Source organism: Schistocerca cancellata, chromosome 5, assembly GCF_023864275.1.
Source record: "Schistocerca cancellata isolate TAMUIC-IGC-003103 chromosome 5, iqSchCanc2.1, whole genome shotgun sequence".
NCBI lineage: Eukaryota > Metazoa > Arthropoda > Insecta > Orthoptera > Acrididae > Schistocerca > Schistocerca cancellata.
Window position 1 is genome coordinate 802,165,226 of NC_064630.1, and position 8,461 is coordinate 802,173,686.

Below are 8,461 nucleotides of genomic sequence, written 5' to 3' on the forward strand. Positions count from 1 at the left end.
GACTTGCGCGTCGATGGGGATGAAATGATGGTGATACGGACAACACAACATCCAGTCCCTGAGCGGAGAAAATCTCCGACCCAGCCGGGAATCGAACCCGGGCCCGTAGGATTGGTAGTCTGTCGCGCTGACCACTCAGCTACCGGGGGCGGACTTTGCGGACTGGAGCGCCTAGAACGGCACGGCCCCAACGGCCGGCAGAAGTTTATAACAGTTGTTATTATTGCTGTTACTATTATTATTAACATTTGGGCTTGTGGGATGTAATTGTTATCCTTCTGTTATGATTGTTTATGCTGTGGAACTAAATATGTACACTCTTGGTATTCTACTTTCAAATAAATAAAGCGAACGCACACTGCTAATAGAACATGTCTGCGAACTCTAAGAAGTACTTCTCCAGGTCACAAAGATGTGGTCCCAAAATATTTCCACACACGTAATACAGTACAAAAGCTATAATGACTGAAGCTCGACCCCAGGACCCGTGTTATGACAAACTAACGCTCAACCGACTTCCCCACGGCAGCTCTACATGACAGACGCTCACAGTTCTGTTTTCCCTGTGCTCCGAGATCACGTGTTACTTATTACTTACCATTTACGCGCGTTCTCTGGACGACAGCACATAGCACAAACTATTTCGGAGTTTTGGTTGACGAGCTGTTGATAAACAACGTTTGGTACGGATCTGACAGTAAGAATGACAGCTCCGCCAATGCATTGCCCTTTTATCCCTGTGTACTGGATAATACCGCCATCTGTATACGTGCATGTCGCGATCCCACAACTTTTCTCACCGCAGAGTATTGAACAATCATTTTTGGAGTCTCTGTGTGTAATTTAAGAGGGCATCTGAGAAGCAAACAGTACGCGGTTTCTCGTTCCAGATCTCTGTCTCAGCCATCAGTAGCTCTGGAAACGAGATACACAACTTCAGATTATCTTCCCAACAATCCAATCCCGCCACAGCTGTTACAGCTTCGTTTATGGGAAGCGAAAAGTGGGAATTCATCAGTGAAACTGATCCAGAATCGTTGATCAATATTTTGTGTAGTAAGTCTGCATCTGCCACGTCTGACCTCGCTTGAGAAGGACTAGCTCATGGTCTAGCAGTTAACGTCACTGCCTGCAGATCACAGGATCCTGGGTTCGATTTCCTGCCGGATCAGTGGTTTCATTGATTCGGGAACTGGGTGTGCTAATCATTTCCCCTCATATTCATAACATAGAAGCGCAAATCGTAATAGAAGAACGATATAAAAATACTTGAACCAAGAGGCCGACCCGGCCAACAATGCCATACGGTCATTTAATTACAATCCTCTTTACTAAATCTGGTTAACATCAACATGGCTCTGCCGATTTTTAAAAGCTAGACAGCTTTCTTCAGGTACGTAAAAGAATTTGTAACACGAATACAACATTTAGCATTGTGGAAGATGGTAAATGGAGCAAAGCAAGGAAACTATCTCCCTAAATTCACCAAGTTCCATATAGAAAAACATTTTCGAACAGATCACTGGCACATGGAAACTGAACTCCACGACGGCATTTTCTTACGACTGTCAGAAGGACTTCTGTAAATAACACAAATTTTGTTGCTATACATGGCCAATATCTCGATAGGGACACGAAGCTGCGTTGCAGTATCTTGGGATGATTGCAATTTTCGTCATGACGCATACTCTAAAATGGAACTGATTTCATAAAAGTAAGAGGCATTCAACTAGCCAATACTTTATTGCGAAACAGTGGTAGTTGGCCTTATGCGGTGGCAACTTGTAATCGGGCTCACAATCCTTGCTATTATTACAGTATCGAATAAACTGTAAAGGCAAGTGCTCGTTCATTCGAGAGTGTAGTCCATACATTTAAATCGCATGTGCAATTTGTTTTCATTTCTACTGAATAAATTGAAAGAAACGCTGGCCCAGATGAATTTGCCAGTTTTAAAAGTAAAACAAGGAAGAGTCACAGGAAATCATTTGTCGACGAGTTAGTCCCAAATGCCGTTACATGTGCCCAGACATAATGAACGTAAAAAGACGCCAGAGGATATACGATAATATTAATTCACCTCTTCTACAAGATGAGAGCGGTAAGCAGAATGTATCGCTAAAGCGGAGATTTCGGCTCAGACATTTGCAAAATTCATTTCTACGTCTATATCCGGTACGAATTGGCCTGGAAATAGTTGCAGTGTTTGACAGGATGATAAAAATAGAATAGAAACTTTCAAAATGTGATGCTACAGAAGAATGCTGAAGATTAGATAGGTAGATCAGATAACTAATGAGGAGGTATTCAATAGAATTGGGGAGAACAGAAATTTGTTTCACAACTTGACTAGAAGAGGGGATCGGTTGGTAGGACATGTTCTGAGGCATCAAGGGATCACCAATCTAGTATTGGAGGGCAGCGTGGAGGGTCAAAATCGTAGAGGGAGACCAAGAGATGAATACATTAAGCAAATTCAGACGGATGTAGGTTGCTGTAGGTACTGGGAGATGTAGAGGCTAGCACAGGATAAAGTAGCATGGAGAGCTGCATCAAACCAGTCTTTGGACTGAAGGAGACAACAACAACAACAACAACAACAACAACAACAACATACTCACCGGCTATTTTCGTGTATATGATCATGATGATGATAGTATTACTATTGTTTTACCTTATGTACTTTTAGTACACATGTCATTGTTATTATGTCATATTTCTACAATCTGTCCAGATTTCGCAGGTCTGTTAGTTTCAACTATCGTCAGTACCTTTAAAAATTAAGTTAAATGTTGTTTTTGATAGTAACAGTGAGTAAAACTGGAACAATGTTTGCTGGTGGTGAACTGAAGATAGGCATGCTCGTTTGTCTTTCAGAACTACACAGTTCCACGAGGACAGCTTTTTTGGGATTCGATCATTTTTACCCCATCACCATTCCTTCTTCATCTAATTGTGCGAAGCCGTACGGATTATAAAAAGTCAAAATTGAAAACAAATTACGAAAATTTTCATTTTCAGAAATACAAGTATCAAGAGAAATATCGTACACACTCGATACAAGTGGGATAATTTTTTTTCGAAATTCTAACTAAAGAAGTAGTGTCTTGAGCGAACTAAAATGAGATTATATTGGACTTAGGTAGTCCGACTGCATTTGAACTCTTCAGAAGATTACCTGCTATGCCTCAAGATTTGAAAAGTGAAAATGAAAGTGGAAAAGTTTGAATATAATACTTTAATTTCATTAAAAAATTTTGCTTTTTAGCCATTGAAAGAATAGGCATGTACAAACGTAGACACTGACGTGGAATTAACTTATTTGTAAACAATAGGCAAAATCAGATTCTTTCCTAAATAAAATTGTGTCCGTGTTTTGGAAACATCCTTTGTGAAAGCTGTGGTCTCGTAGTTATGCGTAGTACTTCTATAGCCAAACGATATAAATATTTTTATATAAGTTATCTTTATTGTCAGGACAAGAGCTTATCACCATCTTTGGGAGCGAAACTAACGTGTCAATACCAATGGGAGCCACATCCCTTGAATTGAATGTAATGTTCTTTATGCCACTTCTTAGTGAAGTCTTTCACTAGTTCAAAATTTGTTACCGTGGGAATAATACTCATGGAAGAAATTGCAGGGGACGTTTGTAAAGTTGTTTAATTGCCTTTCTGCTAATATTATCGACTATTTCATCATACACCTGAACACATTTCGTTCTGCCCGCTTTGAGGTCGTTCTTAAGGATCAAGAAACATCACGTGGCGAACAATATGCTGCTCTTCGGCACTTTTTTCGGAAACGACTTCCTAGCACATATATGTATACTTGATGCTAACAAATTTCTCTTCTTCAGAAACGCTTTCTTTGCCATTGCCAGTCTACATTTTATACCCTCTCTACTTCGACCATCATCATTTATTTTGCTCCCCAAATAGGTGTCGGATTTCCTAATCTAATTGCCTCAGCATCACCCGATTTAATTCGACTACTTTCCATTATCCTCGCTTTGCCTTTGTTGATGTTCATCTTATATCCTCCGTTCAAGACACTGCCCATTCCATTCAACTGCTCCTCCAGGTCCGCCGGCCGGTGTGGCCGTGCGGTTCTAGGCGCTTCAGTCTGGAACCTCGTGACCGCTACGGTCGCAGGTTCAAATCCTGCCTCGGGCATGGTTGTGTGTGATGTCCTTAGGTTAGTTAGGTTTAAGTAGTTCTAAGTCCTAGGGGACTGATGACCACAGATGTTAAGTCCCATAGTGCTCAGAGCCATTTTTTTCTTCCAGGTCCTTTGCTGTCTCTGAGGTTCGCCAATGACATTGTAATTCTGTCAAAGTTTTTATTTCTTCTCCATGGATTTTAATACCTACTCCCAATTTTTCTTTTTTTTTCCTTTACTGTTTGCTAAATATACTGATTGAATAACATCGGGGATAGGTTACAACCCTATCTCACTCCCTTCCCAACCACTGCTACCCTTTCATGCCCCTCGACTCTTATAACTGCCATCTGGTTTCTGTACAAATTGTAAATAGCCTTTCGCTCCCTGTATTTTACCCCTGCCACCTTCATAATTTGAAAGAGAGTATTCCAGTCAACGTTGTCAAAAGCTTTCTTGAAGTCTACAAATGCTGGAAACGTAGGTTTGCCTTTCCTTAATCTAGCTTCTAAGGTAAGTCGTAGGGTCAGTATTGCCTCACGTGTTCCAACATTTCTACGGAATCCAAACAGATCTTCCCCGAGGTCGGCCTCAACCAGTTTTTCCATTCGTCTGTAAAGAATTCGCGTTAGTATTTTGTAGCCGTGACTTATTAAACTAATAGTTTGGCAATTTTCACATCTGTCAACACCTGCTTTCTTTGGGATTGGAATTATTATATTCTTCTTGAAGTCTGAGGGTATTTCGCCTGTCTCATACATCTTGCTCAGCAGATGGTAGAGGTTTGTCAGGGCGGGCTGTCCTAAGACTGTCAGTAGTTCTAATGGAATATTGTCTACTCCCGGGACCTTGTTTCGACTTAGGTCCTTCAGTGCTCTGTCAAACTCTCACGCAGTATTATATCTCCCATTTCATCTTCATCTACATCCTCTTCCATTTCCATAACATTGTACTCAAGTACGTCGCCCTTGTATAGATCCTCTGTATACTCCTTCCACCTTTCTGCTTTCCCTTCTTTTCTCAGAACTGGGTTTCCATGTGAGTTCTTGATATTCATACAAGTGGTTTGCTTTTCTCCAAAGGTCTCTTTAATTTTCGTGCAGGCAGTATGTATCTTACCCCTCGTGAGATAAGCCTCTACATCCGTACATTTGTCCTCTAGCCACCCCTGCTTAGACATTTCGCACTTCCTGTCGATCTCATTTTTGAGACGTTCGTATTCCTTTTTGCCTGCTTCATTTACTGCATTTTTATATTTTCTCCTTTCATCAATTAAATTCAATATTTCTTCAGTTAGCCAAGGATTTCTACTAGCCCTCGTCTTTTTACCTACTTGCTCCTCTGATGCCTTCACCATTTCATCCCTCAAAGCTACCCATTCTTCTTCTACTCTATTTCTTCCCCCTATTCCTGTCAGTCGGTCCCTAATGCTCTCACTGAAGCTCTCTACAACCTTTGGTTCTGTCAGTTTATCCAGGTCCTATCTCCTTAAATTCCCAGCTTTCTGCAGTTTCACCATAGAGCATAGAAAACTCATAATATATTCAATTAGGAATTGACATGAGTAACAATTTAATTCTCTTTTGTAGTTACTACAGTACAAGTAAAAGACGGAAATATCAAAATAGAATTAAGTAAAAGTAATGAACAAAGAGAAAGAGAGGCCAGAGAGTTAAAAATGTGGCGAAAACTATGAGTAAGAATAGCGACATTTCAGAATATGTTTATGGACTCAGTGATAGGAAGAATGACAATAATTTTTTTTTTCTCAAGATATGTTAATGGTTAATTTCTGAATCTCTGTAAATGTGTAGCTTCTCTGGTGTTACAAGGCACGTTATTCAATAGTCGAATGTTTTCAATACGGAAAGATCTGAAACGATGATGTTACGGAAAGGGACATAAAGTAACTTGATACGTAATCACCGGATGTCGCGCAAATGATCATGATCTGGAAATACTGTATGGTCGTCTTGAGATCTGTTTAAGTTACAAAGTTATCCATTATGTCTTTTATGTGTTTTCATATGCTACTTCGCCTGTATAACGTCTTACACGAATATCAGCGATTGAAACACACCATTTCGCTAAAAGTTTGCTTGAAATATTTGACAGAAAAAAAAATCTTTTCAAATGATTTTCAACGGTGACCCGTCATTGGCATTATTTATGGTTTTTGATCTTTCTGAAGTTAAAAAAAGTAGACAACACGCGCGAAGGTGGTCATATGGACATGCTGGTTTTCGAATTGTTTCATTTACGGAATGAGTTTCAAGTCTTTAGACATGATACTAGCCGATTTTGTTTATTGTATTTGATGAAAGCAGAAGGTTAGGGAAGAAAAGTGGATGCAAGAGATGGACTGTTAGGTACCATCCTGAGCGCTGTGTGACGTCACCTGGATGCCTATCAAATGTATGACGCGATTTATTTAACCGGTATGAAAGTAAAGCAAAATAAGAAAGTAGTATCTGTAATATTGTAAGTCATTTTGTCGAGTGTGATAATATTTTGTGACATATATTAGATATATTTTCCATTAAAGAATACTGTATTTCAATCCGTTCCATGAAAGCATAGAACTTCATACATACACAAGAGCCATGTTGCTCGCCCCTGTTTGTTCTGTTTTTCGCCTGTATGTTCTTTCTCGCCTGTGTGTCCATGTATGTATAACTAGTTCTCTGTACTTTGTTAAATATATTGTTAATTGAAAGTATCTTACGTTTTCTTTCAATAATACCTCTCCATGCACGTGAAATTTATTTGAATAGGATAATAATATTGCTGTCGATTGTCCATCTGGCTTCGACTACTTCGGTGCCGCTGAGTCCGCCATTACGTGTACTAAAATATACTTACGTTTTCCCGAGCTTCACTCGCAAAGGAAAACAAAACTCTGAATAAGTTTCGTAATCAAAATGTTAATAAACTTTAATACTGAAAATGGACTGTAAAAATTCATAGAAGCACTTAGAATTAACACTGCAAGGCTTATATGAGGGCTCACCTCTGATTTAAAATATTTTCAGTTAAAATATTTTCAGTTAATTCAAAAGGTTAAAAGCTAACTTAGTTGTTGAAGGAAAAAGTTAAAGAATTTCTTTGCAATGATTTCAAAATACGCAGTTGTTTGTCCAATTCTTTCTTTCTGGTTAAAATTACAGCATGAAATGATTTATTTTCCGAGAAAATTAATCTATCTTATCTGGTTAGTTGCAGGTTACGTTACGTTGTCGTTCATTGAAAGAGAGCGTAACATTTCCATTAATAACAGATAACTCTTTGCCTGCGGATTGAGATTAAGTGACGGTACGTATGTTTAAGACGCATGTCCTCTCCCTCAAAATATACGTGGCGTTCCCAAAAACAATATACAGATTTGAACTGCTACGCTACATTATCGCCGCTGTAGGTTGCAACTGACAGCTGCGCGCGAATTTCAAACCTCACTTAGCAATCTGCAGTGACTTATACGGAATAACAAAATTAACTGAACACCACAAAAGTTACGCAGAAAGAAGGTAATGGCACAGCTGTTGCCACGACAAAGTAATTATGGACTGCACTAAACGCCCGTAATCTTGAGTCGAGGTTTACAACACGCATTAGATCACCGAGCAATTTTCCCATGTGGGCCGATAGCGATGACACGACACCTGAGGGCACACCACCGCTACAAAAGAGCGGATGGAGGAGTAGGAGGCCCCTTTGGAGGACAACTTCAAAGAACAGGAATGCTCCACCAAAAGAAGGCCTTCCTCCACTCTAAGTGGGTGGCCAGTTTTTCAACAAGACATGCCCGGTCACTTCCCTAGAGCCATCCCGGCGATTGGGATATGCCGTAATATGCGCGCGAACTTCAAAGGGAGCGTACGGCTCAGCTTATCTGCAGGACAGACAGAAAGACTATAGAAGCACCGCCAACGCTGGCTGTGGAAAGTTAAAAAGACTTTGCAAACGCGTTGCGCGTGTCGACAGCACAGGGACGGCGAAAAGAGAAGGGGGACAGACTGCACGTATTTGCAACAGCACGTGCAACTGGTGGAGAAACGAAATACACAGTATTTCACATTCAACAGAAATGAAATGTCAGGCGTTACACTGGAATCGCTGCCGGAGGGGCAGTCGCCTCATGCATGGACTGGCCGATGACGTATTACGTTCAGCCGAGGACGAATGAGCAGCGGCCACGAATGAAAGTTGGAGATAATAGTGGCGCCACTTAGCACTTCACATAACTGTGTCAGTAGCATCTACTCACACAGGTGAGCACAAACAGAAACCGAAACATAAAAGA